At 44.7% G+C, this 24,435-nt stretch overlaps 2 long non-coding RNA genes across 13 annotated transcripts in view; one reads left to right on the forward strand and one right to left on the reverse strand.

Moving 5' to 3' along the window:
• Positions 1-11,409, forward strand: part of LOC308195680 — a 56,129-nt gene extending 44,720 nt beyond the window's left edge. The window contains exon 3 of the long non-coding RNA XR_013951729.1: positions 10,018-11,409. This is a non-coding gene — a long non-coding RNA (uncharacterized lncRNA). The remainder of the gene's footprint in view (positions 1-10,017) is intronic.
• The window catches only part of LOC308195677, a 72,985-nt gene that overhangs the window by 39,293 nt on the left and 9,257 nt on the right, over positions 1-24,435 (reverse strand). For 4 of the 12 annotated variants that reach the window (XR_013951715.1, XR_013951724.1, XR_013951725.1 and 1 more), the window contains 3 exons: positions 16,005-16,095; positions 13,744-13,835; positions 10,167-11,966 (listed from right to left, as the gene is read on the reverse strand). This is a non-coding gene — a long non-coding RNA (uncharacterized lncRNA). Of the gene's footprint in view, positions 1-10,166; positions 11,967-13,743; positions 13,836-16,004; positions 16,096-20,314; positions 20,420-20,519; positions 20,695-24,435 lie in introns of all 12 variants that reach the window. The other 8 variants (XR_013951716.1, XR_013951718.1, XR_013951717.1 and 5 more) reach the window with 8 other exon arrangements.

Genomic DNA, 24,435 nt, shown 5'->3' on the forward strand with positions numbered 1-24,435 from the left:
CAGTGGCCACAAGCCACACAGAGGTATTTTACACTACCTTCCCAGCTGTTTGCTTGTTCAGTGACCAACAACATTATGAAGTTTCACAGGATTAGAGACAAACCCCACTTGGTTGCCTCACAATTGTCACCAGGGAGGGTGACAGCAAGGAACGTGACAGCATTTCCCAAACAGGAGTTTGGTAACAAATCTGTCCATCTAAGATGGACAATGAGGCCTGCTGACCTCAAGGTCAAGTTAAGTCTTAAATACTGCAGTTAAATAAGCCTCTTGTGCATTTGCATACTAAGTCCTTAGTATCTATTTTCAAGTGTGAGCAGAAGTGACAGCCACAGACAGCAAGATCAAGTAGAGGAGAGCAGGTATTCCTTCCCTGGAAGGAGACACTGACAGCACAGCAGCTTATCTTTGTTTCAGTACCAAAAGTAATATTTAGGGCCAGGCTTCAGAGAATTAACATGCACAGTAGACATAGCTATGTGCCAATTCCACAGTTCGTTATACAGCAAGACTTATATTTAAGACCTTTAGTCTAAAAGGCTTCCTTTATTTGATTCAGCGTTTTGCCAATTTTTAACCAAATGTTTGTTTTGAGGAATGAGACTTACCTGAGCTCACCCTAAACTCAAGTAATGTTGTGCAAGGTTTAACTAGGAGAACCTCTCCAACTTGTCTGGGGGAACTTGGGTACTGAGGTACCCTCCCAGCTGCATGCAGGGCAGTAAAAGACCCCATGCCCTCCCACAGCTTCTGAATTTTGCCCTGTAAGAGCAGAAACTTGCTTTTATTTAGACAAAGATTTAGAAGTCCTTGAAGTGAGCATCATAGTCTTGGAACACAAGAATGCTTTCTTCATTCTCTAACAGGTCTGCCTGGCCCCCAGTAGGTTTTTCCTTTGGCAGCCTTTGTTTTCTGCAGTTTGGTGGCTGGACAATTATTCACACAGCTGATTTTTAGCAGGAGTCTGGTCAAAGGCAGTTTCATCACTTTACTTTCATCAGTAGCCTTTTCTGCCTACCACAAGAGCTTCCCTACACGTTTCTCTTGATACTTCTCTTCTTTAAGAGGGAATGACTACTTAATTCAACTGTCTTCACTGCTTATTTACAATACTGGAATAAAATACATCTTTTGAAGATGTCTTTATCACAGCAACTGCCACTACCTTCCATGCACTTCAATTGTTTGTTTGTTTTGTGTTTTTTTCCCCCCCACTCAGCTACTCTATTAAAGTTTTTTTCTTTTGAATTATTTCCCTGTGGATGTCTCCAACGGTTGCTGGATGCAAAGTGCATCCAAAACAGCCGCACTCCAGAGACACTCCTACCCTATTATTTCAAGATTTTCCTCTAAGACTTGATAGGGAGATGTGTGCTACTTTGTAGTATGATCCATTTCAACCATGTTCCAAGCAAGGCAGGTAACCCTACACTGTCCCAGTTTTATAAGAATCCAGGCAACTTAAATTAATAGCATAAAAGTATAGCACTTGCCATAAACATGGAACAGTTGCTTTATTGCACTTGTCAAATGCATTCCTCTTTGGTCACAGCTATGGTTAAACAAAGTTTAATAAAAAATTAACAAGTAATTCACAATAAAAAGGAACCAAAAGTCACAAAAACAGGGAGCTATAAAAAACATCACTTTATGCATTTGTATTCCTATGTTTTCCAACTGGTTTTCACTCTTCCCTCGGAGGGTTTTTTGTTTAAGCCCCATCCCTTGTTCATCACCTGTTCCAGACTGGAAGTGACACCTGAGAGTCTCTTCCCTTCAGTTTCCAGACAGAGTACCTAAACAAGTAGTTCTAGGTGGTTTGACTTAAGCTTATTTCAATTTTCTGGCTATATCTACACTGCCCCCTAGACCAGCCAGGAAAAAGCAGGCATCCTCACCCTTTCACCTGCTGAAGCTTGCTGGGGGACATCCAAGGACTCCCAGGATTAAAGCACCCCTAGGCATCCTATCTTGACTCCAGCTATCTCCCATCTTGGTTTGACAAGCATGAAAATGACAGGGGAGTGCAGAGGCAGAGGGCTAGCAGGTGTGCCTAGAAATAGAAACATTCAACTCTGGGAAAAGTGAAAGGATGCTGCATGCGTGAAAGGTCTGCCCTATTTGCTAAACAGAAGCCGGGGAGAAGGATCCTAAAGCCATAGCTGTGCACGGAATTGCTGACATCACTGCCCTGGTAATTAACCTAGATAGCTTATTACATGTACAACCATCTGTCCACAGCTCAGCTTCAAGCCCCAGGTACTTGAGGGACAGCCCACAGGCTGCCATGCCCATACAGAGCACAGCTGCAGGGGACAGACCCCACGGCACTGCCAGCCCCAGACCTCAAAATTATCAGCCCTGCTCCAGGCTGGCTGTAGAGCAAGCACATGGAAGCCTAAGAAGTCTGGTTCTCCAGCAGCAGCCAGAGATCTCTCTAACATGATATTTAGAAACACAAACCCTTTATTTTTCAAAGCACTAAAACTAATCTAAAGGTATTTCATGTTTGCTAGAGACAAATAGCTTGTCAGACCCACTATAAAACAAACAGTGTAGCATTTTGATGTGGCAGGAAGCATAATTTTACCTGCTTTTACTGCACTGACCTCTGAACCTTGGCATTACAAGTGGAGAAGCAGCTGTGTATTTGGACTCGGGACACCCTGCTAAGTGCCTCAGTCCGTGGGGCAAGCGCAGCGAGTGTCACTCAGTGATTAGCACAGCCAGGGAGGGGAAGACCCAATGCCCCCCAGCCAAACAGGTGCACAGCACTGTCACATCCCCAACACATGTCCTGTGGGCTCATCAGTACTGTCAGCAGACTACTATCAGCTTAATTATCAGTAAGTGCAACAGGAGACTCCCAGTGGCTTAGCATCCTAGTCATTCCTGTCAGAGGCTTACTTTCTTCCAGCAATTTAACAGGAAGGCTTCAGAGAATACCCTATGAAAAAGGCTAGCGTGAAGTCAAGAGTAAAATAGATATTTTTGTCAAGTCCACCAGGGACCTAGTCAAGAACTATTCTAGTATGGGAAGTGTAAAGCTCATAACACAGCAAGAACCTCATGGCGTTCATTAAAATGAAGTGTAAGAACATTAAGAGTCCAGCACTTTTCAGTCATGGGTATCTTTCAGTAATCCTGCAGGCCCAAGGGTCCATATGAAATGGTCCTGAACGCTGCCTGTTACTTGAGAAAGCAAGGGCACCTCCAGCACATTAGCATTTGGGCCCTGATCCAAGAAAGCACTTAAGCACATGCTTAACTTTAAGCACATGAGTGCTCCCACCCACATAAAAGGTCCACTTATTCACTCAAAACTCAGCATCTGCAGAAATACTTTACTGTATCAGCTTCTCCAACGAGCATCTCACAGGATTATGCCCTATCAAGTGACCCTGGAGAAGAAACACCACCTAAAGCAGAGCGGACTTGAGGCGGGGCTGCCAGCTCCCAAGAGCTGCCCATGCACACGCCGCCCTCCCTCTGGAGGCCGGCAGCCGCCCCGGCCCTCACAGCAGCTGCACGGAGCCTCTCCCGAGGGCAGCGTGTCTGGAGCTGCCATCCAGCCATCGCTGCCCGGGTCTGAGGCAGCCATCTGCAGACTATTTGCTCTGGCCAAAACCTTGCCTGCTTCTCTGAAGGCTGGGGTGCAGGACGGCGGGCCTCACAAAGCGCTGCACCACACACAAGCTGCGAGGTGCTCCCAGTTCACCACAAACAAGGAGTTACAGGATGAAGGCAGCAATCTACTCCAGGCTGCTTGCCTTGGAGCAGCCTCCAACACCTAGGATTACATGCAGAAGGGGTGGTGAGGGGACAGGAGCAGCCCAGAAGTCGATGTATAGGGGCAGAGGTTGAGGCAGTAAAACCCAGCTCTAAGGAGGCAGTGGAAAGAGACCTGCCAGCATGTCCCACGCTCAGTTTAAGAAGCTCAGCAATCACCAACATCACCTACAGCTCGGGATCCCACAGCAGTAGTACTCATTCCTTCCTCCAGCTACATTCAGAAAAAAATGAACCGTTCCCAGTGACAGATCAGGTACCCTCAAGGTAGCCCCTAGCTCAGCTATCAGACAGAAGCCCTTGCCCAAAGGCCTACTTCAGCCTACTTCTGCCTCCGTGGAGGGATGCCTGGGTGCTGAAGGCAGGATAGCAGTACGAGCAACAGGGGAACTGCAGGCTCAGGTGCTCCACACAACACCCCTTACACTACATGGCCTTAAGGTTACCCCTACCATTAGCGATGCAGAGCTAGTTTTGGAGTAAGTTTGTTACTCGTTACAAGCTAGTATACCAGTTAGTAGAAGTTCAAATACAATTACATTTGAGGAAAGCACTAGGGAAAAAAACAGCAAGATAATGTTTTTCACAACCACTAATCTGAACAAGGCTGCTGGGCCTGAGCCGTGCAGCCCTGCTTTGAGCTGCAGAATAAACCCCTGGCCTGCAGCACAGCTACGTGGTGTTGCCAACCCACCCGAGGTCAGGGTGCAAGCAGCAGCCAGCTCACATGAAAGAAAAGCCCTCGCTGCTGTTCAGCACAGGGCGGTGCGGCAGGCTGCTTGCAGGCAAGGGAACACGAGCTGCTTGCACGGAGCTGCGAGCTGGCCACCCACCGCACAGGTTCCCTACCTGCTGCTCCACACCAGAGCACGCCCTGCGTGCAGGATGCGGCACAGGCACCTGTCAGCTGTCACCCAGTGATTTGTGACACATCTGAGGGGGATGGCTGGAGCACTGTTTACAGCCCCAGGTCACCTTTGGCCATGTGTGTTCCAGCTGCTGGGAGCACTTTCCTTACCGATTCAGATCAAAGGCTGCACCAACACAAACATGAGTTTCACAAGTCAGTCAGCTGCACGCTGTACTGAAGGCCTGCCCGAGATGCTCTTCAACACTTCTCTTACCGTGCCTAAAACTGCCCAGCAGTTTGCAGAAGGACTAAGATCAAGAAGACTGTATTTGTAGTCTCAACGCTAGCACCAGAGGATGCGGTGACTAGGCAAGACTTAAGAGTTTTGTACATACGGGAACAAGCCATACTTCTTACTCAGCTTTCTGTAGTGAACTGAATGCAAACCAGCTTTTTAGTGCTTAATCAGATACAGACTACTTCAAGATCTAAATACAACACTGCACGGCACCTGACAGAGGGTTTCAAGCGGTCTTGGTAAGAAATTCTTCATGCTTAGCTGCACCATTTTAAGATTAGAGGAACAGGCATCCCTGCAAAGAGGTCAGCATGCAAGCCTTGTTCGGCAAGAAGCAGGGATGCACAAGGCTGGGGTTAGTCACTGGTCAGACTGAAGCAGATGCTAGAGAAGTTGAGGTTTCCTGCACTGCTACTTTTGGACTTCTAGTACCAAGGAATAAAAGACAACCACGTCCACATCTGACTATTTTACATTGAAAGGAATGTAACCAGCATTAGCTGTTTTCTTTCTATGTGTCTGGCAGAGATAGATTCATCATCAAGAGATGTTTCCTTCCCCTGACTTAACAGCTCTTCAATTTGTGTGGCCCCTCTATGCTAGTATATTGTTTGTGCTTTCTACAGGACCCTACTTTAAAGTATGACATGTTTATGTAAGAGGCATTGATGGCTAACACAGGCTTGGGCTCAGTAGGGCATTTGGGACGGTGTCACAGAGGAATGCTCTCCCCTGATTTATGAGCACGTTCTAGTTACTCAGGTGGAGCAGCAAGACCTGGCGGTAAGCACCACCGCACAGATCAGATGTTTTAAGTTCATAGATCAGCCTGAGGCACTGCCAATCACCACAGGGTTGTGGCAGTGGAAGCTCAGCCCTCTATTTTTAAAAATGACAAGCAGCCTGAAGAAAGAGAAGCAGCCCTCCTCCTGAAGCCTTACAGAGCAAGGTCCTGTACCATTCTTAGGAACCCTGTTCTGCACTTTGATGACAGCACACATACAGATTCAGAGATGGAGATGCTTCTGCTCACCTACAAGCTTGACTTTTTATGCCATTCTTTGTTAAGACATTTTCAGTTCATTGTTTCCAAATGTTCTCTCAAACTACTTGAAAAAACCTTCACCTCCTCCCCTTTTACTTACAATGGGCACAAGTGGAAGAGGCATTCCTTAGAGCCCTTTGACTGCAGTTTCCATGTTGGAAAGCCTGCTCACTCCCCTGACCTCCCCCAACAGAAATCAAGTTTTAGAGCATCACCTGCTTCCCCAGCAGCCAAGCCCCATACCCACCCAGCCTTTGGCCAGACCCTATCTATGCAAGGCATTTCACTGAGAACTGAAGACATTGAGAAGTTTCCCTCATTTCCTTCATAGTGTGAACAGCTTGCTCGCGTCTGAAGTCTGTGCCTTTAGGATTCAGGGACTCAGATTTACTTTCTCCTTATGCTGTTACACCATCCTCTGGTATCACCAGCTTCGCACTACAGCTCTGCAGCATTACTCCCCTCTAGAAGCCTGTAACAAACTAACATGCCTCCCATCAAGTACCAGGGGATTAAGTTTCATAAGAAGAGAAAGAACAGAAGTAGGAAAACAAGTTCTCCTTTGTATTTCTTATAATAAAGATCCTGGAGTTAATCGGAGTTAATTTAAATGAAACCATTCAGGGTACTATGTGCCTCTAGAAAAACGGTATGAGGACTTTGGTCCTAAGAAGTCAGTCTAATTAGGCAAGGCTGCTGCTCTCACTGATTCTGAATGAATTACTCACCTCTGTGGTGAACACACAAGTGATAACTTATTGTGAAAGCTCTGCGAGTTTTGTTGTCTTGCAGACCCAGGCCTACTATCCTCTTTGAGGAATGCCAGGACACCCCCTATGGTAGGGTATTAAGCAGACTCAGAGTTCAGCTCAGAGACAAAAGACACCCCCAGACAACCCAGTACATCAGCTCTGTACATGGCAGTTACATGTGCTGGTAGTTAGCCCACTGCAGATGGTTACAGATGCAGAGCAGCCATTTCACCCAGGTTCCCAGACAAGTACTCTGTGTTTTTACAAATAAGCAATCCACTTCTGTACACATACCACTCAAGGAACAGGAAGAAATGCCAACCTAGTCAAAATCTAGGAGAAGCTGATTACCTTGCAGAACAGGAGTCACTTGGAGCTAGCCTGTTAGGGAGGTTAGCTACCCTGCTACTGGCTCCTGAGAGAGGCCGTCTGCTGTCCTTGCACAATGACCATTGACAATGGACAAGTGCAAGTGTTTGTTTTTTTTTTGTTTTGTTTTTTTTAAGTCTGTTTAGTAACATAGTACAGAAAATACAACTCTACATGTTAGTCTTTTCTTTTGAAGCAATAGGCTCAGGAATAATGGTCCTCACTCCTACTACTAGCATTCTTTAACCTTTGCCACCTTTCCATGCCGTATCTGTGACACGATAATTCAAATGACTAAAAAGAGGCAAGTGTACAAAATACAATCTTGATGATTACCACAAAGCATTCTCCTGGGAACAAGAGAATACCTGTTAAAACTAAGTTCTGTAAAAGCGCAGAAACATACCAGGTTGTGGGGGCTACCTTGCCCTGACGCACACTACAGTGGTTATACTGGGAGACTGGGGGCTTCTCCAGATCTTGATTCCAAGATTTGAAATGCTAACTGAAAGTCTAATCTGCAATTAAAATCTACCTAATATTATTTACCGATTGTGTAAAAGAGTAATCAAAGATAAAGAGATCAATGAATAAGAACTGCTTTTCTTGAAGAAATATAAAACTCAGTGTTATTCTCACTGCATTTCTTCAAAAGTGATCTCCAGCCTAGCTCTCTAGACAGAGTACAGCCCTCTCAGACTAGGCTGCTCAGGGCTCCTCCAGTCAAATTCTGAGCATCTCCAAGGGCAGGCATACCACCTCCTCTTGGGGCCCCTGCTCCAAAGCCTAGCATGCTCCCTGGGAATATTTTTCAAGCATCTAGCTGGAAATCCCCTTGCTCCAAGTTGGACCTGTTGCCCCTCAGCCTCTCCAAGTCTGACTCTTACCTTCTATGCTCTCCTCCAACAGGTAGACGTAGACAGCGGTAGGTAAAGCTTCACCTTCGTCTTCCCTTCTCCAGGCTGAACAAACCTAGCCCTCTCCTGGTGTATCACATGCTCCAGTCCCTCACCACCTTGGTGGCCTGTTCCAGCATGACCATGCCTTTCTTGTACTGCGGAGACCAAAACTGGACACAGTCAACCCCTCAGATGCCATCTCTCAGGTGCTGTGAGATGGTATCCAGCAGCTCAGGATGGTGCAAAGAGCAGTGACTGACTGAAGACTATTTGTATGGTTAAACTCTACCTGTAGGAGTTACCACAGAAAATGTCAATACAAGTCATAGTTTGGGTATTACGCTATATAATTGGAGACTATGTGCAGAATGTGGATATTTCCATTTATTTCTATTAATTTACATGTGTGCAAAACTAATGGTTTTTAATATGGAATTGTGTTCCCAGACCTGAGGTCTGTGCAATCATTCTTCCTTTTCCAAAACATTTGTAAGTAATGATGCACTTTTTTTTTTTCTTAGTACCAGAAAATACAGTAGACTATGTGGCATGTCAAACTGCAGTTATCATCAACACATCCTCAAACCATCAGGCCTTTCACTGCTAAACAATTTTGGTGTATTCTTCAGGGTTTTCCTTCACGTATTATTTCTGTGAGAACTGTAATTTGTAATCTTCTCCATGCTGCTGAACACAGATGGTAAAAAAATAAATCAGCATCCAAGTGAAAACCACAACATGAAACCTAGTTTGGATGGGTTTCATAGGAGCTTAATAAAATTATCTGAAACAAAACTAGGGGATTGTTTCGAGTTTGAATGCAGGATCATTCAAGGTGAGATGCCATTTTGTCCAACCTCCTGCTCAAAGTTGGGCTAGCATTAAAGCTAAAACCAACAGGAGTTCCCTCTCAAGGTCCATTATTCCAAGAGCCACAGTCTTTTCAGAGTAGCTGTTTCAGTTCCAGCACTGTCAACTCTTTCATAGCCCAGCACTACCCATATGAAATACCCTCTTCTTTTGAGGTATAAACTGGGAGCGAGTTGACATATACTAGTTTACCAGTTAAAGCAAATGATTCTCATTTTCTAAAGGAGACCAGCCCACAAAAGATTCTTTTGAAATCTCATGCTCCGAGTAAACACTGCAAGGTCTTTAGTGGGAATATACACTGCTTTTAATATCTGTAATGACAAATCCATTCTACCAAAACCAAACAGCAGGGAAAAAAATAAAAAAGGCACAAATCACAAAAAACTCCACAACCACTGGTGCCTGGTTAGATAGAGGCAGCCACAACTTTAGTCCCAGCATACATCAGCGTTTATAAGAGAGACAGAGGCTGAATGATTTGGAGAGGTCCAGTGAACTGGTTCCTACCACAGGACTCAATTATTCCCTGCATGTTCCACTCATGTTCGCCATGCTTGCCTGGTACAAGGATAGGCTGTGTAAACCTAGCCGGCAATCCCATTTTGGTTCCAGGCTGTGGGAAAGGAAATAGAAGTTTCCTTTGTTTTCCATCTATTGAAATGCTTTTAGCTCCTTTCAGATTTGTCAAAACAACAGCTCACTTAAGGAATAATCTACTGTTGGCTTAAACCTGTGTTTGGTACAGGCTGCTAAATGCCTTTCTCAATTTGATATGCTACACTGACATACTGCACCTTTTTGTACCTCTTTCATTCCCCTATGGTGGATATAATTCAAAGGTATTACATGAAGGAATAGCTAGCCCCAAGCGAGTCAGCTAAACCTACAAATTGATGTATAATGAATACGATGTAGTCAAAGCTAATTAATTGCTCTATATTCATCGTCATTCTGCCATTACAAAGTTCCTTCCCCTTCCTCTCAAGGGCTTTCCTCCTTCACTCCATACTGTTTCTGACTTCTTCCCATTGGTGTCCAAAGCTCTACAGCTTTCTTAAATTAACACAGGATTCTTCCCCAAGCCTACTGACATTATTTCCATGCACATTTGTCTGAAGTTCCTGCTCTGTTTCCTTCCAAAGGTCTTTAGTCCTGAAGATCTGAACTGAACACAAGCCATCAGTGCCTTCTGAAATACGACTGCAGACATCTGCTGCTGCCTAATCTCCTGCTTTGCTCTCAGAGACCTGTTCTGAAGGCAGCTGAGTCAGAAGCGAGGCGCTGGACCTACCTTCTCGCACTATCTCCTTTCCTCCTGTTTCAGTGGAGCGACGACCAGGTAGGGAGCAGGCTTGAGCCCTCCTCACACGCCCACCTTTCTGAGCAGCAGCCAAGGCACACCCGCAGAGCTGCACCACACCAGCTGGCAGCTGGCACTGTCTGTCTCCCAGCAGCAGGGCATTCATAACCATTGACAAAATGCTATACACTTCCAACGTGATGTCAGCGTGTTAACCTCTGCCAGTCCTGTATCAGCACTGGCGAATGATTTTTTCTCTATTTTTTCTTTAAAACTTACTTTCTTATTTTGAAAATGAACTATCAATAATCAGTACTGACTACGTCGAACAACAGCTGAATTTATTTTTTTTCGAACTTTGAGAAACAAATCAATCCAACGTCTACATACGCTACCTTTTGGGGTATATGAGCCTATGCGAACATCTTTTGGAAGGTGCTGAGGATTTTCTACCTATGAGAGAAAACAGCTGAGAGAATTTGAGGGATTTTCTGGAACTTACTTATGAGCAAATTGCTCTAAATCGGTGTATTACAGCAAATCTGTTATTGCTTTTAGGAATATGAAATAAAAATATCTTATCTTAGTTCAGACTAGCAACCAAAACACAAGGAACTCTTTTAAATGGCATAACCATAAAGCCTCTTTTACAATCTTACAGTATTTAGGTATGCATTGCTTCCTGGCTCAAAAAAAAAAAAAAAGCCAATACTATAAACAGATAAGATAAATGACTGCAGGGAGAGAGAGCATCGTTTATTACAGTAATGAAGACTACTGGAAAAATATACAGATCTCCACATATAAATACAGATTTCCACATATAAAACCACATCTATATTCTCAGTCCACTAATAAGAACATGCCTGTTGAATTTCACTGTGATGACTCAGGGTCTATATGCTTTCAGAGAACTTGAAAGATGGCTGGATTTTCAAAGCTGTTCCTTTCTTTTTTGTATTTACAGAATGAGGTGGTCATATTTTCATTGTTCATATATGTGGTTATTCACTGGTAAGCTTCAAGATGAATACAGGATCAGAGACATACCTAATCCAAGTTAGTACATCTTCTTATCTCCTACAGTGCTTTAAGATGTCATCTTTATCACAGTAACATCTTTGGTTCTAGAAAATAGGATGAGGGCAACAGAAAAATATTTGGCATGGCAAACTAGTCCTGCCCATCTCTGGGTCTATGCTCACGCCAACAGCTACCACATTTAGTAACTGCAGGGAGTGGAAGCTCAAGATCAGATGGAACGCAAATGCCCTGCGCTCCCAACCACAGTACGCAACGCAGTTGTTTCTCCCACTTGGGTTTAACATGTTTTTCTTAAAAATAAATAAATAAAAGCTTTACCATTTCCCCCCAAAACAGAAGAGGTTAATGCAATATAGACCTTCACCTGAAAATTGAAAGAGACTGTAAGAGCATTTGCCACCTTGGGTTCCTGTGTGGAGAGCAGCTGGTGCCAGTGGAATGCAAGCAAGGATACTGCCAACAAACGTGAAGTCCTCTGTACCAGCTCTGTACTAACTTCCATCACAAGGAGCATTTGCAGGGTGAGCTAAGAGCACAGCACAGGCACTGCAGTCACGTGGGAGCAGGTGACAGGAGGAAACGGATGCAACATTTGCAATTCTTCAGCCCTGCTGTGGATCTCCCGAGAAAGGATACACACTTTTTTTTTTTTCAGGTTAAATCAGCTCTTAAGGACACCCTCCACCACGCAGTGAACCAGCCAGCAGCACCTCAGTGTGAGAGGCAAATCCCACAACTTCTGCATCCCTGTGGAAATAGCAGAAGACTGATTAATCAAACACTGTGCCCTTTCTGAGAAAAAAACAGTAAGATAGCGAGGGACAAAATTCATATTAATGTACCAGCACCTCCTTCCTTCTTTGGCAGAGAAAAGGAGGAGCAGACTCTACACGTCCACCCTCTCCCCAGATCACAGCAGTCAGTCAAAGCAGGCGGGGAGAAGGGGTCTTCTGCAAAGCCTGTGCCTTTGAGGCAGCAGAAGGGCAAAGCTCAGTTTTACGACTGTTGGCCCTAACACAATTTACCATTTACCAACTAATCCTCCTCCATTCGAGAGCACAAGGCCTGCTAAAGCTCTCATGTCCACTTCTCTGATTCTTCATTGTCCACACTGACAGAGAGAAGCCCAAGACCTAATCGGTGTGTAATTCAATCGCTGTCCAGGCTGTGTCACAGCACAATGCTCTGCTTGTAGTGCCACGGGTTAAGGCAGCCAGCTACTGTTATGCACCACAGCAGGTGTGAAGAATGTCACTCGGTCTAACTGTATGTTACCACTCTGTCAAGGTCCACTTCTGATGCTACTTTCACTCACCACTTAATGATTGTTTTTCTTACTGACAACAAGCTAATTGTCGGCTGTTTAGTAAAAGGGCACTCACAGTATTTTTGATCTTGAATTGGGAACTCTTAAACAGTGTAACATGGGCCTCATACAAAGTAAAACCCTCCCTTGTCCAGATCCCCAAAACATGAAGGGCTGCTGAAAATCTCTTTACTTCCTTAGTCTTAATCCGGCAATTAATACATTATGACTTACACCATCCAAAGTGCTTCACTTTGCTGTGCCTCACACTGGACAGTGCCACGCACCATTTGGTAATAGCTTAAATCTGCAAAGCTCCTTCATACCTAATTCCATTTAAATCAGTGACAGAGAGGCGCTTCAAAAATCCTATCCACGTGTAGATGGATAAAGATCTCCAGAAAACAAGATTAAATGTGCTGCCATACTTAAATACAGATCTTGGGCCACTTTGAGAATGGCATTTGGTGTGCTTCCAGGTTTTGTTTTATTTTAATTTGCTACACCAAAAGGAGTAGAAAGGTGCACCTCCAGTTTTCTTGATTCACACCACAGTGCCAGGAAGCTGAAGAAGAGAGGTACAGAGGAATAATGCAGGGCAACATCAACCGCTTCACCCAAGTGAAGCTGTACAGGTGTGCACAGCACCCAGCCGTGCTACTGGGCAGATAAGGAAACAGTGGGGAACTATTGCTGATAAGGCCGCAGCAGCAAGAGTGAACTGCAATTTACTGAAAATGGTAAAAACGAAGGGACACTAAATCAGAGAATGCCTTCCTTCACACAGACGTGCATCAAGCACTTTTAAGTCATGTGCAACATTTCTTTCCCTGCATGCCAGTGACATGTCCAAGGGCTGCGAGTGCAGAATGAGCACAGACACCACCTATTTCTAATGCATCTACCTCCCTAACAGCCTTGAGTATTTCATTCACGTAGAGTTTCCAGTGATACTTCTCTAGGCCCTTAATTTTAACATGGAAACAATACAAATAGGAGGAATACATGATGGAAGAACTGCATGTGCAGATGGAGGAATAGCTTTTAGTCCAAACGAACAACTGAAATCAGCTGGATAGCCTAACCAATCCAAGAGGCAAGTAAGCCAAAATGGAAATAATTTCCCTGCCACCACACAGATGATCTTAAGTCAGTATGTTTGGCTATCTGGAGTTCTTCTGTGTAATTCCATATGAACATTACGTCTAGCAAACTTACCTAATCTTGTAAAGGGATAAAATACTATGTCACTCTTTCAAATCCTGGGACGGTAGCAAGGGGATGAAGACCATTCAGCTTCTTACCATCAGCTGCAGAAAAGGGCATAGTATTCATTACTCAAAATACGAATTGGCCATCTGCACTTAGGACATTAACAAGTCTTGCTTAGTGCTGAAGCCAAGCTGCTCATTTCACCCATACTTGTCTACTGCCATCACTGACGGCTGATTTCCAAACATGGGCAGACAACAGTTTACATGGCAGGGGCCACGAAACATTCTTGCATCCTGAATCAGGATTCAGCAATGCCATGTGCCAAGCCTTAGAAGCATGTACAGCATTTACGACTGAGTACCTGCGGAAATCCCATTTCCTGACAAGGAGAGGCCTCCAATATTCTTGTTTTTCTCCTGGGCTTATGTGGCGTACTGACCACACGGACAAACAGGGTTCTTTTAGGATCAGTAACTGCGACTTCTTTATTGATGACATAACATCAGCTCTCTCTTACTGAGGGCCTAACTTCATCTCTCATATTGAGGACATAACTTCATTCTCCTTGTTGCCTCCCCATATTGAGGACAGGCTCCCTTCTTATACCCTTCGCCCCACAGCAGTACTTTCCCACTCACTATTCATTGGTCCACAACTTTGCCCGGCAGCAGCAAACACCCAGCAACTTCCATGCCTTAACGGCTGGAGAACAAGCAACTCGAGACAGTAAGGCGTCTCCTGAATCACCCTTCTTGGTTCCCTCTAAACTCTTTACATTCCTGATGGCCTCATCGTTAAGAGTTCGATTTTATCACCAACCATGGGGCTTGTCGACCCCCATGGCCACACTCCCACAGGCTTAGGCCACAGTCATGCAAAATGGCCTGAATAATCCTTTCATGGTTACACAGGGAAGTGTCCTTGTCCAGCATTTCACTTCCTTATGGGGGTTTGGTCTGAGCTTGGTCGAGCAATCAGCAAAGACACATGGAATGAAAAACCTGGTTGATGGGATATGATTGAAACCACGCACAGGGTAGAAACAAGAAACCTGCATCCCTGCCCCATCCCCTTTGCTCTAGCCCTGGTTTGCTGCTGCTCTACCTTTGGTGTGGCCTTTCTTTGCCTCTTCCTCAAACTCTGGTTGCTGCTGTCCAACCCCCACATCTCTGAACGCCCCCACGTTGTCTCCTCACCCTCCATTTGCCTGGAACCATTTCCTCCACTCCAGCAGCTGCTTCTTAACCCCAGTTTCTCTGATTTTGTCTTCTTCCCTGGCTGCTGGTTTTGGCAGTGTGTGTGTGAAGCCCAAGCTATCACACCTAGCAAACTATCATCCTGCACGCTGCTCTGCGCCTAATCTCACCTCTGCCAGGCAGCTCACTGGAGCTTTAAACCAACAGCTACAAACACCAAACAACTGTGAAATGCTACCAGCCCTCCAAATTTCTCACACGTGGCCACGAACCTGACAAGACAGGTTCATCAGCATGGAGATCAAACGTTTGTCACAGCCCTGCTGGTATTTAGAGGTCCCTCAGCCTCATTTTGGGAACCAACATCCATCCCTGGGCTATGTAGGCTCAGAATGCCAGCCCCTCTGTCCCAGTTCCACCATGATATGTTACAACGATTCTCTTCTGCTAAATACTGAGTATAAAAATCCGATCTCTGCAGCACGCTCTCTTTTCCTTCCCTCCTGCTGATCAGCTCTCCCTCTGGGTAGCTCAGAGCCTACCCCCTCCTATTGGCCATGACAGTGTACGTTCAAACAGCTGCTAGGGCTGGATGAAGCACCTGCTCCGGGCAACAGCAGCTGGAGTTCATTTTGGGTCCAAAGGGCCGAGGCCAAGCAGGCTGACCGCATGTGCATTAATCCAGTATCATCACCAACTCCACCAACAACAGGTGCCTCTTTGAAGAGGGAGGGAAAAACTATTTGGGGAGGAATCAGAGCTTTATAAAGGATATTATGGGCCAGGTCCTCAGCTGGTACATGCTCAGTTAAAGCATGTATTCTCTTGAAGTTATATGAGTAATGCTCATATATGCCAGTAAAAGATTTGGCCCTCTCTCAGTGCTGCTTCTGTTCCCTTTTCGGTTTTCCTCAGGATTTTTCACCTCCTCTCTTTGCTCTGCACTGATCTTCCTTTAAAAGGGAAAATAAACCTTCCTGCCCCTTGCTTCAGAACAAACAGCTGAAAGTCATAAGCTACATAGGGCAAACTTCAACACCCTTCTCTACACACGTAACATGGTCTTACCATTGCCTTACCAGATGTGTCCCTCAGTCCTGCTTGGGTCCCAGAGTCCAGATCACGAGCATGCTTTAACAGGAACAAGGATGATCCTGTTCTGAAACACATGAAACCAAAGCCATTAGATTCCCTTAAGAGAAGTCTGTCAGCCCAGGCATCGTAAGAATTGACACGTACTTGCTCTGGCCAGTGGTCCACATAGCCCAGTGCATTATCCATCTATGGCCACTACAAAATAGTCTGGGAAGAGTGCAAGAAACCCTGCCAGAAGCAGCCACTGGCTCAGATGGCTTCAAGCAAAATTTTCTTCTCATCTTATTTTGCTAGAAGCTGGTTTCTGTTCCAATGTATACAAATCTGTTTTTTTTTCCAAGTCATTCTTAGCGTCTTACTGATAAATGTTTGGATTAATGAAAGCCTGTACGTTTGTTTTTGTGGCGTACTGACCACACGGACAGCAGGGTTCTTTTAGGATCGGTAACTGCGACTTCTTTATTGATGACATAACTTCATCTCTCTTACTGAGGGCCTAACTTCATCTCTCATATTGAGGACATAACTTCATTCTCCTTGTTGCCTCCCTGTATCGAGGACAGGCTCCCTTCTTATACCATTCGCCCCACAGCAGTCCTTTCCCACTCACTATTCTTTGGTCCACAACTTTGCCCGGCAGCAGCAAACACCCAGCAACTTCCACGCCTTAACGGCTGGAGAACAAGCAGTCCGAGACAGCAAGGCGTCTCCTGAATCACCCTTCTTGGTTCCCTCTAAACTCTTTACATTCCTGATGGTCTCATCCTTAAGAGTCCGATGTTATCACCAACCATGGGGCTTGTCGACCCCCATGGCCACACTCCCACAGTTTGTTTTTTTTTGTTTTTTTTTCTCCCGAGTCCTGTCATTCTGAGCTCCAAAAAACAGTTCAACAAATCCGGTCTTACTCCTTGCAATGACTCTGGTGCCTGTTTGCAGAGAACCTGGAAGCTCTCTAGAGCCCAAGTGCAGAACTGGATTCACAAAGGTGGCATCTGAACACATTGCCAAGAGCACTCTGCTTACAAAACCTGAGTGAAAGCAGACTTTCCAAATTCCTGATGATGCTCTATTAGAGGAAAACACAATCTTGCTACAAGCTGCTCATGTGAACTGGTCACAATTTTCCTAACTTTGTATTCTAGGATTTATTTCCTTGTGCATCTTTCCATTGGTGCCTTTCTGAGATTTAGATTGGTTTAAGTCACTTTCCCCTTGGGACTATATCTCAGCTGGGTTATACCACAGAAAGAAGCAAAGCAGAGACAGCTGAAAGAGCAGAGCTGGTGGCCAGAACAGCACAGGCGGAAAAAAACATCACCCATCCTTAACAGCTATTGACATCTCATCCAGGAGTACACACAAGTGTAAACTACACTGTGCTGGCTTTCGCATCTCCGTAAGAGTCAGTGAATTTCCCTTGACAAACACTGCTGTACAGGCTCGGCAATACCATTTCCTCACCAGCAAGAGACATTCACAGAACGGCACAGGAACGCCCAGTGCTAGAAACTTGTTCTCAGCTGCTGCAGGCTCACGGATTCCCTCTGAGGCTTTAACCACAGTTCCAAAGTTGGGAAACATCAAAGCATGTATAAACATATGAAAAAGGCAAAGCTACCCAGTTATGCGTCTGTTTTGTCCACATCTACGCCTGAGGGAACCGCGTACATAGGGATTACCACTTTGCACACTTAGTACCGAGCAGTATGGGTACCTATATGTTACTGCCCTTCAGAGTACGAGCAATAAAACACTCCTAGCTCTGACAGGCACAGAGCTTTTCCTAAACCTCCGAATCCTCTCTGCGGCTTGCTGTCACTGGGCACATTTCACACAGACCAGCTGCACAGGATTTATTCAACCAGTTTTTGGAGTATCAAAGCTAACTTTTTTGCCTTTGCCTCAGGCAGACGCTTGGTATGCAGGATTTCAACCAGAGAACAAGCAGTTCTGTGAAATTTGCAAATACTCAGCAAAGTGATTTCTAAATTATAAAAATGATAGTACCTGGAGCCAGTGGTCTAATAATCAAAAAGTAAAGACTTCACTGAACCACTCTGGGTAACACCACGGTGTCCTGAAGACCAGAAAAAGTAACTTCCCAGGACCGTCAGTTAATGTTGCTGGCTGCCTTAAGTGCCATGATTCCAGTGAAATCAGGCGAATGCCCAAATCTGGAGATCTTCTGCACACAGACAATGAAATCAAAAATGATTTGTCTGATCCTTGCAAGCTGGCACAGAAGACTTTGCCTGGGACATACTGCCACAAACAGACTACAGTCTAACACCTGCCATCATAAGAACTTTATAATAGATTTAAAGCCATTAAAATTAGGTGGAAAACGATAGGAAAGGGAAACCCTTCAGAACCAAAACACCTATGTGATAAAGGATAATATACAGATGGCCTATAAAAGGTGTTTTGAGCAGAAAGCAGTAGTAAAGGGTCATTCTGTGACTGGAACTAGAAGAAGAATTACTTCACAGGAGTTTACCATAGTCTTTAAGGTCTGTGCTGTTTGAGTGAAATTATTCACTTCTGGTTTGTCCAATTCACCCCCATTAAAACCGTACTAATACAAAATTTTAAGCATTTACCTGATGAATGTTCACATTAAATTTGCTCAGCTTCACTTAAACTTTGAGAGGGATCTTTTTCAAACAAAGACTGTGAAAACGGCTCATTCATATTTTTTTTGACGAATGCAAAAGCTAAAACATTTGGAATAACGTCCCCTTCACCTGCAAACGTTTTGCAAACCTCTCACCACATCCGTGGCTTCAATTTCTTCTTTCTCTCAAGCAAGAAGCAAGTGTCATCAGTCAAACCATTTATGCCCCTGGAGTATCTGTATTTCAGAAGCAGGAACTCTTGGTACTAGCAAGGACACTAAAGAACATTGATTATCAGTAAAACACAGTAGCAGGACAATAAAAGGCTCTGGACCTTCATCAGAAGATGTAGTTTTACTACAGGCAAATATTACTAGAGCCCAAATATTCTCAATATGTACAGAGTGCATCTGCTCCTCCTCAACTCGAAGAGATCTGATGTTCTTTCAAGGGCCACTGAGTGTGGAGCGCACCTACCGAAGTTTACACTGCCTGGAAGGCATTACCTGCAACCACTGATTTCAGATGGCACAAGCTGTACCTAAAAAGGGGCACTGCCTTTTCCAACACGTCAAGTCTCATTTTCTCATTTGTCCGAAAATAAGTACAGATTCTTATCCACAGATGTGGAAAAGAAAGTAGAACAGGAAGGCAAGGGATACAAATTATGAAAGACTTTAGGTAGTTTGGGATTGCACAACTCCCTTATGTAACGCACTGCCTGGGGTGCACCACACGTTTTCAGAAATTCCTCAGAATCAGGCCCTTAAATTTGTTCCAGTGCTGAGACCCAGCGGACTCAACCTGCAGTAAGTGACTGGACATACGGTGTGCCACGGACAGATCGCATCAATGAGCCTTATGTTTGCTGGCCTGTGCTTTTTTCAATATAGTTTGAAATAACAATTGCAAAAATCCGAGACAAACAAACCCTGCCAATTTAATCTTACTCCTGAGAGTAAGATCTCCTCTTCAAGAAACGAGATGGATAGTATCTGCCAGTACCAACGGAAATTAATAGTCCACTTAGAGTTTGAGTGTATTTGTGAGAGAAGAAATAGAGATTGAAGGGCCAAGTGCCATGCTGCTGACCAGCTGAAGCACGCTGCTCCGTCTGCTGCTCAGCCTGGCTGCCAGCCCTCTGTGGCCACCAGGCACACAGGTGGGGGCACAGGCAGCTCCCAGTGCTCCAGCTCTACTCACAGACCCGCTGCTCCAGCCGAACCGCTGGCTTCCTGGGAGCTGGCAGCTCTTCAGAGGCACAGATGAGGTGAAAAGACGACTCGGCATACTAACAAGTTTGTAAGTATAAGGAGGAGAGAGTAGGGGAGAGCAACCCAGAGCAGGTGAATCGTCAAAAGTTAACGTTATTTTGGAAAGAGTGATGTTTTTGGACAAAACAGCTATACAGCTCCTAGACACGAGTTAGTAGCGGCTGCTGTGCTGTTTCACTGGAAGCCCGTGCACATGTACGCAGTCACAGACACTCCAACAGAGCCACATGCAGCTCGATTTGAGATGCAATGAGATGGACGAAGGTGTCAAACATGAAAAAGGTTGTAGCAGCGCAACAGTCACAGCCAAGAGTCTGCCTGTGACAGTAGATGCGGTTACATCTTTTAGGCCTGGCTGGAAGAACTCACTCACCCCCACAACATGACATACCTGCTGTTGGCATGGAGCTGCCCCTGGGGGCCACATGAGAGGCAAGGCAGGAGCAAAGGGAGAGGACGAGTTGGCCTGAGCTTTGGCCTGTGCTTGTGACAGCAGCTGGAAGGAGAGAGGAGAAGGGGAGATGTGCCTGGGGGGGGCAGGAGGGCGAGGGCAGGTGCTGGGCAAGCAGGATGCACCCTGGCCACTGAATTCTCACCGCAGCTCTCAGCATCAGCCCCACCAGCACCGGGCCCTGGGCCGCCGCAGCATTCTGCCAAGGATGAGCTGAGGCTGCCTCGTCTCCTCACCACACCACCTGAAGCAAACTCTCTTCCTCCAGAAGGGTCCCACGGGAAAAGTCATTGTTAACTACAGACAGCCTAATTCAAACGCTGCAGAGAAGGAAATAGCATGAGTTAGGAAGCCCTTATGAACATGTGACACAAGGTTGAAGATAAGCTTTGCTTGCATTTCAAAAACTCCTCTGAGCTTGTCTCCTGTGTCTGCTTTACACACAGCATAGATGTGCTAATGGGCTGTGGGCATATTCTGTTTGAAGTAAAGGACAGATTTCAACTGGTAAAGTTTCAAAGATTTGTCTCCATAACACAGTGGTTTATATTATTCAACATTTGGAAAGTTCTTTAAGAAAGAACCTCATTGCAGAAGGAAGAAGAATATAGTTCAAAAATGACTTCCAAAATCAGAATTAATCAAAATATTTTGTGTACGGGATTTCACTGTGGTACCTTGTTTTAGGAAATGAAATACATACATACATATGTATATATGTATTTTATATATATATATATATATATAGTGTGTGTGTGTGTGTGTGTGTAGATATTGCGCTGCATTGTAACAAAGTAATGTTTAGCACATAAGAGCCCAAATACCAGGCTCCTGTCTGCTCTGTTTGATACCAACAAGAACAAGACACTCACTTTGGCAGAACTAGGCTGTTAAGTTCAGCTTCTGAAAAGCTTCTCTTATACAGCTATAGCATGCTGATTTCACAGCACTAAAACTAAGTGGACCTTCCTGAACTCTTTACATTTGCTCAGTGACACAAAGACAAAAAAATCTATCCCAGAATGTTCACCTCGCAGCTTGGTCACAGTGCCACTGTCACCACAGGGCCATCTCATGTTTTGCTGATGACTGCTTTTACTGTAAGACCATTTTTAAAAAGTTGTTTTTCTGTGCTCGCTTAAGTAGTAACCTCCCAAATTTCAGGCTGCTTTTTTAACTCTATGAGTCATACAGTACAAAAAGGCACAGAAACAACTCAGAAGTCTTGCTGGCTTTTCTTCCATGGAAAAAGGGAAATGAAACAGAGCGGGATCAGACAAAACAGTGAAATGAAGCACCTGTTGAGAATAGCAAAGCATATGGATAAAGGGGCAAAATGACTTCAAGTCCAATACAAGCGATTGCGAATTCACGGGTGCTTGTATGAATCCTTCTCCATTTCCTGCCAGAGAGCTTAGGTTTCACTTAATTACGAAACAAAATCACGAACGAAGACAGCTAATTTACAGGAATACATATCATACATTTGTTTACTGCTTTCTTCTCACTTAGCCCTCAATTTTCATCATAGCTATTGATGGCCTCTGAATGATCACATAAGAAAAACGTTTGGCAGCGTTAGATACAGTATTTGCGAGGCACATGAAAAATCTGCCACAGCTAGGAAGAAGCTAACAGATGGTGGCTGGACAGAAGCAACACAGCCACAGTTCTTGCTACCTGTGGTTAAACGACAGAAAATGCAAACTCCAGATTACAAACTGCAGCTTTAAAGGACAGACAATCAAGGTAGAAAATGGCCAGATTCAATTAAATGTTTGCTAGTAGTCTTAACAGAAAAGATATCTTCCGATGTCTGCTGAAGCCCTATGACGGTAACTCTGTCCTCTTTGTGACACTCTGCCAAAGACTTAAAAGGGGGGCATGTTGTAAGAGAGCTGCTTTTCTGTATACCATGCTGTGGTTGCTCGGCTTCCCACTCTGGCATACTGCTTTCAACACTCTTTCAAATGTGTTGTATCAAAATCACCCCAAATCATAAACATAAATCAAGACACCTTTCATCAAGGCACGTGCCTGACATTATGCATTTAAATAATCCTGGATTATGGGAATAAGAAGGGCCAATCCCGTCACCAATACTATTTACAGAGCCCCTGCTTGCAATGGCTTGCACCGAACTACCTCCTCATGCTTTCCCCCAACCTCTGTCACTCCAAGAAGGGCTGTTCATTCAGGAAATCTGTAAGGCACCTTCATCCTTCAGGATATAGCAGGAATAAAGAACTAACCCAAATTCACTTGTATGAAAGTCATATACAGACATTGTTACCCCAAGTGGGTAGTAGCTTTTCTAAAGCATACGGTTTGGGAAAGATACCTAAAACTTTCTCTTCAGTTTAGGGCAGATGAAAACCAGCTCAACTATCTTAAAAGCCCCCTACCTGATACCAGGCAGCTGTGCTTACTCCATGCCATGCTGAGATGTTGTTACCACCTAGGGAACTGAACAAAGCACTCATCCTCCCAGGATACAGCATTATTTAAAAATCAAGATTGAGATCACAAGTCTTTGGAACAGATGGTAATTTCCTCAGTCCAGGTATGACCAGCATGTGAGACCACCTCATCCCGTGTAGCAAGAATCCCTAGATTAATTTGTAATGGAAATTTTCCGTAACAAATTTAACTGCAGTACCAATGACATGTATTTCCTTTAATCTTATGAGGCACAAAGCAAAGTAAATTCAGTGGTGTTCTCATAAAACAAGCAGTTACTGAATGGATGGAGATCAAGGAAATTAGGAGTAAGTTTTCAGACTGAGCCCATGCTTCATATGTAGCCTTAAGAAACGTCTTTGCATCTTAGTTCTCCATCGTCAACACGGGATAACATAAAATACTGACTTCCGAAAGTCAGCATGTGATCGCAAGTCCACTAATACAGATATGAGCATGCATGCACTAATATGCTCTGAAATTACCACCATGAGCATACAGGCCCATCTAACAAAACATACTATGAGCTTCTCCACAGGGACGCAAGTTAACTTGCTTTCTATTTTGTTTTCACACTTGAAATTCCTTGGATTGCCCACAGAAAGGAGGTCACTGGATGTTGTTTTATATTAGGAAGCCAATACTGCATACGCACAGAGATACCACACTTGCTCTTTTTATTCTTCTTAGGCCTTCAAAGAATTATCCTAGAATCGTAAAACACATGCAACTGCTTTACTGGCTAAAACAAATACAGCTGGCATGCAGGGAGCTGAAAAATAAAGAGTCTGACGTGCATCATCCCAGCAGAAGTCCCTAGTGCCACAACTAAGAGCAGGACCCTTATTGACTTCAGAACTAGGTCACACAGCGTTGAAATAACCTGTGAATATATCTTAACTTGTGAATTCAGGTACTCACTTTTGGGTTGAAACACTACGGGCAAGCTGCACTCACATGCAATTTAACCGTAAATGTTTTTTTTTTTTAATTTACTTTTAATGGCAACTTCACACAGTTCTGCCGAAACTTCTGATTTAACTTGGCTACAGCACGAAGAATCAGAAGCACAAATAATGGGAAGTCACATCAAACAAAGAGGGTCGAACAGCATAAAAGACAGAGGCACCGAACTAGAAGCACGTAAGTTTCTGATGAGCGGCTCTCATGCCAGTACCGGACTGCTCTCCACCGTGTGCTCTGCTCGAGGCAGTCAGGTCCGATGACAATTAGAGCGTGCAGTGGGCTGATGGCACTGCCCTTGGAGCCCTTGCGAATGACTCTCTGGGGCAGCAGTCACCCGCTAGAAAAATATTCCACAGAGCAGCATGCAGCATTACACTTACTCAGCAGAAAGTCACTGAACAGAGAAATATCAAATTTGAAGGGCGTATGGAGATTAAGGGAATTGGAGCCAGTTTTCAGATCAGGCCCATGCTTCACATGTAGCCTTAAGAAATGTTTCCACTGCAACGGCTTTTACCTGTTAAAGGCAAAAGCTCAAGCACTGACATGCAGCGCTCCGTCCACACAATGAAGTGGCTGAAAGAGTCAGACGCCCGCATTTTCAAGTTACTTAAACTAAGGCCTGGGACTGGAGT

The sequence above is a fragment of the Anser brachyrhynchus genome (genome assembly GCF_964034855.1).
Source record: "Anser brachyrhynchus genome assembly, chromosome: 5".
Lineage (NCBI taxonomy): Eukaryota > Metazoa > Chordata > Aves > Anseriformes > Anatidae > Anser > Anser brachyrhynchus.